The following is an 8,579-nucleotide window of genomic DNA, read 5'->3' on the forward strand; positions in this document are numbered from 1 at the left end:
TTCAACTTTTGTCTCTTTATTTCTCCTCTTAAAAATCCTATGAGGTAAGGCCAGGGAGGTAGCTCAGCAGCATAAGCATCTGCCTGGCAAATGCAATTCTCTGATACCACACACACACACACACACACACACACACACACACACACAATCTAATAGACAACTCATGTATAAATCTGCCTAGTTGTTCCCAAAATACTTTTTTAGAATAGTTCAAGTCAAAATTCACATTTTGGGGCTGGGGAGATAACTTAGCGGAATAAGTGCTTGCCTGGCAAGTGCAAGTTCCTGAGTTCAATCCCTGGTATCACCAAATAAAGAAAAAAATCTTATGATGCATATGTGGTCACACATCTTAGGTTTGATAGGAAGGACTTTAGAGTCTGTTATTTTTTTTTTTTTGCCCTCAGATGGAATACATATTCCACGTTCACTGTTGCTGGTTCTTTTGCCTGTTTTTCAACCTCTTCAGTGAATTTTCCTTTTTTTTTTTAGTGTAGAAGTAACTTATTTTACATTATATTCAATAGCCATATAGTAATTCCTAGAATAGTAACAAATCACGGTTTTTTTGTGACAATTTTGTGATAAAATAGAGCACACTAAGAAAAATCTTCTGTTTGATGTTCAGAGAAGTCATATAAAGGTAATTTTTCATTTCTTCAAATTCCTAAAAGCTGATCCTCTGAGATGCTTCCACATGATGCCTGTCAGTTGTTGCTTCATTTATAACTGATCTCTACAGAACCAAGGTCCTTACTATCTACTAGCTGGATCCTGAAAAGCTTTTGCAGCAGAGCCATGGTTGAAGTTTTTTATGAAGTCAGGAAGTTTTTTATGAAGTCAGGAAGTTTTGATTTTAATATTGGTCACATGTATCTCAATTTGTCAGATTTTTAAGATTACTGTTTATATTTCTAAATCACTTTATTTTAACAAGATGGCTTACATAATAGGAAGTGCTAGAGGTAGGATAAGTGGTTTTTAAAAATATAAATGGTAATGTCTGTGCCTGATGAGGCCTCCCTGGCCAGGTGGTTGTTGCTGTCAGCTGCACTCTCATTCTGTTGTCTCCCCAATTAGTTTTCTCAATCAAAAGAATCGAAGGATTGATGGACTCCACAGGTGAACCTATCAGGCAGTTCCTAGGTCCTGAGGGCCCATGTTCTTAAAGGACCCAAAAGTCCAGGCCAAGCTGTCAGGACATCCCAGTGAAGCTCAGGACCTACATCAGAACCAAAGTGGAGAGTGGGGCCAGAGAAACCAGCAGCAGCCACATGTGGATGGGGCTGATATTAAAGAGTGAAACCAACACACAGTGAAAAGCTAGGAGAAGGAAGAAAAGCACCTCCCAACAAGAAGTGACTGATTCAGACTGTCTGAGACTACATGCATCTCCACTGGTCACACTGTAGTTACATGATCCATAACCCCTTTTTCCTGAGTTCATCTGTCTCTGGTTTGCAAAAGCAGCAGTCTTAAGAGAGTATTGATTAAATAAAAGTAAGAAACTGGGACAGAGACAACAGAATGAGAGTGCAGCTGACAGCAACAACCACCTGGCCAGGGAGGCCTCATCAGGCACAGACATTACCATTTATATTTTTAAAAACCACTTATCCTACCTCTAGCACTTCCTATTATGTAAGCCATTTTGTTAAAATAAAGTGATTTAGAAATATAAACAGTAATCTTAAAAATCTGACAAATTGAGATACATGTGACCAATATTAAAATCAAAACTTCCTGACTTCATAAAAAACTTCATAAAAATCACATTATAATATCAATGTCCACGTTCTTCTCTATATTGGGTTTGTTGTCAGAGGAAAGGCGGGACAGGAATGCAAATAACAAAATAAGTCCAGCTCTGCTCCATTCTATTCTGTTCAGTTTCTATAATAAATAGAATTTTTTCACCAGTTTTCTTTGTTGCCAACCTCCTGGATGTTCCAGCCATCAGGTTGGGGAAACTTTTCTGGGAGGCACTGCTTTTATTGCCACCGGAGTAGCTTGGTTTGAGCTATATTTTGACAAAATCTGGAGACCATCTTCTGGAATAGCAGTTACTTCTGGAGGTGTGGGTGTTCTGAGAAGATTTTCATAAGAAGAAATTGTAGGAGAGGAAGAATATGCAAAATTCTGCAAGCATTGGTCTGTATTTAAAACTAATGAAGTACAATCTTTAACTTCAAAATCATCTGATGAACTGTGTGTTTCTGATAATGGATAATCTGTGGATACTAAAGCTGTGTTGTTCTTTGTAAAAGAAACTTTCAAACCAGGAGTGCAGAAAGTAGGTGCCAAAGGGGATTCTGTATAACGCATATCACTTTTTTCAAGCTGCTGGATTATGGGGTCAGGTGTGGCAAAGCAGTTATCACTGGATATAGCTTCCATTTCTACAGCCACCTCACTTTCTATAATCTTATTTTTAAGCCCCATTGTGTAATGTTTAGACACAGTATATTCCAAGATACCAAAGTGTTCTAATTTAGGAGTTACACACTCAAAATCATCCATCTTTAGAGCACATTTTGGAGTTTTTGGTATTTTAACCACTGACTGGTTGGTGGACTGTCAATTATGGGTTCTCCCTTGCTTACAGCTTGCAGGGGGTTTGGTACAACCTGAGGTATCATATACCGCTCCAGTCCAAAATCTGCAAGCTGTGGACTCTGCAGAGGCTCCTCAGAAATAGAACTGCCTGGTACAGGTAGGTCAGATGGGTTGTCCTTCATACCAGACTTTGGAATGTTGTTGCAGCTAGCCATCTCTTGGGTAGAGCCAGAGATTTCCTGTTCAGAAACTGTTTCCTTGACACATGGATTGGATCCATACATCTGGAAAAACTCTCTTATTTTTATGATATCTGCTTTATTTTTTTTCATCAGTACTTTTGTTGCTTTAATAAAACCAATGCTTTCTTGACTTTCCAATCTTGCTTTATCAAGAAGAATATTAATATCATCCTTCAGAGCCTGGACTTCTGAATGAAGGTCATGTAAAATCCCCACTGGATAATCTTCAAAGTTGCTGTCCTCTCCAACCTGTATTCGCTGTAGCAGGACCATCTCCCAGTCTAACATGTCGGCCAGGATCCACAGCTTCCCAAAGAAGGCCTGGATCAGGTCCATGGCTGAAGGCTACTGAGACGGGGAAATCACTGGCACTTCTAGGCAACCCACTACTTGTTTTCTTCAGTGAATTTTCTATTTCACTTATTTTTGATTTTTAGTTTAAAGGTTTGTGTTAGGTTTATTTTTACAATTTTTATTTCTTTACTGATATCCTCATTTTGGTCAGACAGCTTTTCTCTGATTTATTTAGTTACTTATCTGTTTTCCTGTTTCTCTTTCAGTATCTAAAGATAGTTGTTTTATAGACTTTAACTCCAATGTAGGGCCTTCCTTAGGAATTATCTCAATTAGTTTTGTTCCTTTGAATGGACTATACTTTCCTGCTCTTCTGCATGCCTTGTGATTTTTGTTTTGGTGTTGTTATTGAAAAACACACTTATATTATGAGGTAACTCTGGATACCAGGTTTTACCCCTTCCCCAGGGATATCATTATTTTGATTGTCAAGAATTGTTTTTCCACATTGTTTTTGTAAATACATCTCTTTGTCACGTGCAGTCTCAGAAATCCTTGGGCCTTTGTTTTGAGAGAGAAGTCTGTGAAGATCAGGAGCATAAAAAGGACACCAACACGTTGCGGAATGGTCTCTAACTGGGACATTCTCCCAATACTTAGGTTTTCCTAAGCCAAAAGTGAAATATCATCTTTTTAGATCATTTCTTTTGAAGAGCATATCTAGAATAATTACACTAAAAGTATCAAAATAAAACCAAAAAACATGAACTGTCTTAGAAAATTTGTTCTTTTGCATTTTATTATATATGTTAATATGATCATGTTCATCCTGATCTTTCTTCTAACTTCTTACTCTTTTCCTTAATAATAAAGCTCAATCCTTCTAACAATAGACTATAAACAGAAATGTAAAGGTTTTATTCAAGCTCTTTCATCCCACACTTGTAGATCATTATGCATGAACAAAAGAGTTTTAAGCTGTAATTAGTATATGTATCAAGGGTGAGGCAGTGGGGTGTGAATATATATATATAATTTTATTGAGAAACAAATAGCAATGAGACAGTTTCAATAATGAATACATTGTACATTGTTATCTTCTTAGCAGTTATCCATAGGACAAGATGCACACAGGATATCCTGTCCCATCACTATTAGTACTAATAAAATTGCAGTACCTATCAAACTACCACCAACATATCTCATAGAGCTAGAGAAATCATTCCTAAAATTTATTTGGAACCAGAAAAGACCTAGAATAGCAAAGGCAATCCTGGGCAACAAAGACAAGGCAGGAGGCATTACAGTCCCTGACTTGAAATTATACTACAAAGCTACTATGATAAAATCAGAATGGTACTGGCTTTAAAATAGACCTGAGGATCAATGGAATAGATCAGAAGATGCAGAAGCCTCTACGAACAAACTCAACCATCTGATCTTCGAAAAAGGGGCCACACACGCTTACTCGAAGAAAGATAGCCTGTTTAACAGATGGTGCTAGAAAAACTGGCTCTCAACATGCCAAAAACGAAAACTTGACCCAGGTCTATCACCATGCAGTAAGCTAAAGTCAAAATGGATTAAAGATCTAAACATTAAAACAGAGACACAAAATCTCCTGGAAGACAAAGTAGGAGGAACTCTTGAAGACACAGGGGTAGGCAAAGAGTTCATGAACAAAATCAAATCGCACAGGTAATAGTTGAAAGAATTAACCACTGGGACTTCCCCTTATGGAGAAATATTTGCAGGTGAAAAGAAATTACCAACAAAGTGAAAAGACAACCAACAGATTTTGATAAAATTTTGACTACTTAGCACTCAGACAAAGATTTGCTCTCTAGAATTTAGAAAGAACTAAAAAAACATTAGGGCAGCCTAATTTAATGATCCAATCCAGAAATGGGCATCCAAGATGAACACATATTTCTCAGAAGACGAAATTAAAGAAGCAAATAAATATATGAAAAAATGGTCCACATCACTAGCCATCCTTGAAAAGCAAATCAAAAGAACACTGAGATACAATCTCACCCCACAAAGAATGGCTATCATAATGATATCAACCAACAATAAATGTTGGAAGGGCTGTGGGGAAAAGGGGAGCCTTCTCCACTGCTGGTGGGAATGTAGACTGGTACAACCATTATGGATATCAGTGTGCAGACCCCTTAAAATCTTAGGACTGAAAATTCCATTCAAGCCAGCTTTCATTCCCTACTGGGAATTTTCTCAGAGAAACTGAAAACATCATATCATAGTGATGTATGTGTACTTATGTTTATAGCAGCACAATTTGTGATAGACCAATCTTGGAAACAACAAAGATGTTTGTCACCTGAAGAATGGATGAAAAAGATGTGTTATTTTTATACTATGGAGTATTACTGAGCTATAGAGAATGATAAGTTTGAACCATTTATATTTAACTGGATGCCACTTGAAGGTATACTCATAAGCGAAATAAACCAGACTGGCATGTGTAAATATTGTATAGTCTCCCTAGTTAAGAACTCAAAAGAAGAAACACAAATAGAAAGGTATAACACAATTAAAAGGAAAGTGGGAACTTGAGGATTGAACAACGAGGAGAGATCAAGGAGAAATGCTGGGAAAAATGATAAGGGCAAAGGCATGCATTTATATGCACAAGATGTTTAAGGCAATGACCCTGAGAAACATGAGCAGTTTTTTGAAACTAGCAGTTAATTGGTAGTATTCTCACACTGATTAATTATATATGCTGATACCTGTGAACTAAGCAGGTATACCTGTGCACTGAAGAATGCAATGTGCAATAGAAGGGCCACACTTGGAATGCCTGTCTTTCTGGTCTGCTAAATACATACTGCTTGCCATGACATAACAATTATTGCCATACTGTCTCTCAAGTAAGTGTTTGTTTTTTTATAAAAAGGGTTATAAATGAAAAAAAAAGAGACAAGAAAAAAAAGTCACAGGACTATCCTGCTACAATGTTGTATATGGTTAGATTTCTAAAATTCTGTGTAAAAATACGTAATTGTTCTTCTTTTTGGTGGAACCAGGGATTGAACTCAGGTCCTTGCACTTGCCAGAGAAGTGCTTATTCTACTGAGCTATCTCCCCAGCCCCCTATGTAACTGTTAAATCATATTTTTAAAATAGTGTTTCTCTTTATATTTTTTTCTCCATATTCTGAAGAGACTTAAAGTTTAACATATCAATGATAGATGGAAAATATCTGTTCCATGTCATGCCTAAGATGTTTGATACTCAGACAGATAGTGAGGTTAAACCCAACTGCATATGTTGCAGGGTAATATTAAGCTTCTCTTCTGGAGGGTTAAAACCTAAGTTTGCAGATCAAAAATTAGAGAAATAGAAGGGATGAAAGGACAGCCCTAGCCTTTCAAGGTCAGTGAAGACTCAGGACATAGGAGAACCTACACTGTAAGATCATGTAACTCAGTTGTGTCCCAATTTTTCTGATCAAGGAGATTATGGGGCACACAGATCAATGTGATTGATGATGTAGAGTGTGCCTAAGGAGAGTCACATGGAGATAAAATACTCTCTCAGGCTTTCACAGAGAACAATCTGGTCAAGCAATGGGCATGACTGATCCACATGGCTGACACTGACAAAGGATGTGCAAACTGCGGTACACGGTAACAGGATAAATCCTGAAGCGACTTGACTGACTTCATCATATAGAAAAGATCTATTTCTTGTTATATAAGTTTTGCTTTATCTTGGTCTTAACCATCCAGCAGAAAAGTATAAAAATGAGGTATATAAAGTAAAGCCATATTAATATGCTGAGCTGTGAAAGGCTCAAGTCATAAACTTCTGACATTGTCAGTCCTACAGATAATCCACTATTATTATGAACTACTGGACTATGTTGTATTTGTTTGCTAAATTCACATACCTACAATATTTAAATGGCAACTGAATACCCATCTCTAACAAAACTAAACAAAAAAAGGGGATACAAAGGAAGAACAATTTTGTATCTGTATATACAAAATAGGATAGATATATAGCTACTTTCTCTTAAATCAATGAGAAGAAAGATTTGTACTAATAGCATTTGGACAGGATATTGTGTCTCCATCTTGTACTATGAATAACTACAAGAAGATAGTAATACACATTGTATTAATTATCAAAACTGTCCTATTAATGTTTTTTAAACTGTCTCATTGATATGTTTCTCAATAAAATTAATAAGAAAAAAGATATTGTAGGCAGTAATGTTTCTGGATATGATTTGAAAAGCACAGCAAAAACAAATCAATAGATGAATAGATAAAATACGGTATATATGTACAATAGAATATTATGAAACCATAAAGAGGAATGAAGTCATGCGTGCTGCAGTGAAATGCATGTAAATAGTGGACATATGTTAAATGAAAACTAAAAATAGAACGGCAAGTGCCATATGTTCTCCTTCATATGTGGAGGACAACCCAAATCAATGAACAAAATTAAAAAAGCCAAACTTCAGTCTGAATACTGAATAGTGATTAACAGAGGTTGGCTATTTAGGGAGATAAGTTTGGATTAGAGGAATGCTGGATATGTCAGTATATGTTACATGCATTTACTGAAATGGTATACTAAACTCCATTAGTATGTACAAGTAATACTTAGTAATTTAAAAAATCTACTGTAATTCTGGTTCCATAAGAGGAAATAAAAAAGAAATACTTGTTTCTACGTGAAAATATACAAATATTACCAAATTATTAAGGAAGCAAAGACAATTTATGAAACCATATTATTCATTACTGACTTTTGTATGTACCAAATTTGGTGTAAGAATATTTTTTTTATACTGAAGTTATATAATAAGCATGAAACAAGCATTTCTGTCAGTTAACATTCTCAAATACTGATGATACACTTCTGAAAAAATTTCATATGTGATGTATCTTTTCCTTGCACATTTAAATTGGAGCTGAATATAGTTAGGCAAGTAAGTGGATATAGGTAACATTTATCATGTTAATTTATTTAATTCTATTGAATAAATTCTTATCATATATCTGACATTCAGTTCAGATATGAAATGTTTCAGTTCTATATGAAATGTTTGAACATTTTCATATAAGTACTAATTTTTATATATGTACTAATTTTATATATGTACTAAATAGAGAATAAATCATTGATCTACACATAACAAAAAATGGCAGAAAGACAGACAGATTTATATTATCTTTTCAAATACAGCCAGAAACTTTTCTGTTTACCAGATCAGAATGTTCTGATTTTGAGAAGAAAATTACCCACTTCACTTTATAAAGTGGTATGCTCAGTTTTACTTTGAAAATGTGAGGGGGCTAGAAGATAAAAAGTATAGTAGAGAGAAAAACCTGCAGCTATTTGATGTTTTTTATACTTGAAAGTATTGCAATTTTACCATCAAACGCTCTAGGAGTATCCTATTCCAAGAAAAGTGGGCTCCCAAATAAGGGAATAGTACCAGAAAAA

The 8,579-nt window shown here is 35.6% G+C and overlaps 1 protein-coding gene and 1 pseudogene across 1 annotated transcript in view; both read right to left on the reverse strand.

The window, feature by feature from the left end:
• Window positions 1-8,579, reverse strand: part of Gphn (gephyrin) — an 837,950-nt gene that overhangs the window by 481,639 nt on the left and 347,732 nt on the right. The gene's annotated exons all lie outside the window — the stretch shown is intronic.
• Window positions 1,914-3,134, reverse strand: LOC105743472 (annotated as a pseudogene).

Source organism: Octodon degus, unplaced genomic scaffold (genome assembly GCF_000260255.1).
Source record: "Octodon degus isolate 3935 unplaced genomic scaffold, OctDeg1.0 scaffold00007, whole genome shotgun sequence".
Classification (NCBI taxonomy): Eukaryota; Metazoa; Chordata; class Mammalia; order Rodentia; family Octodontidae; genus Octodon; species Octodon degus.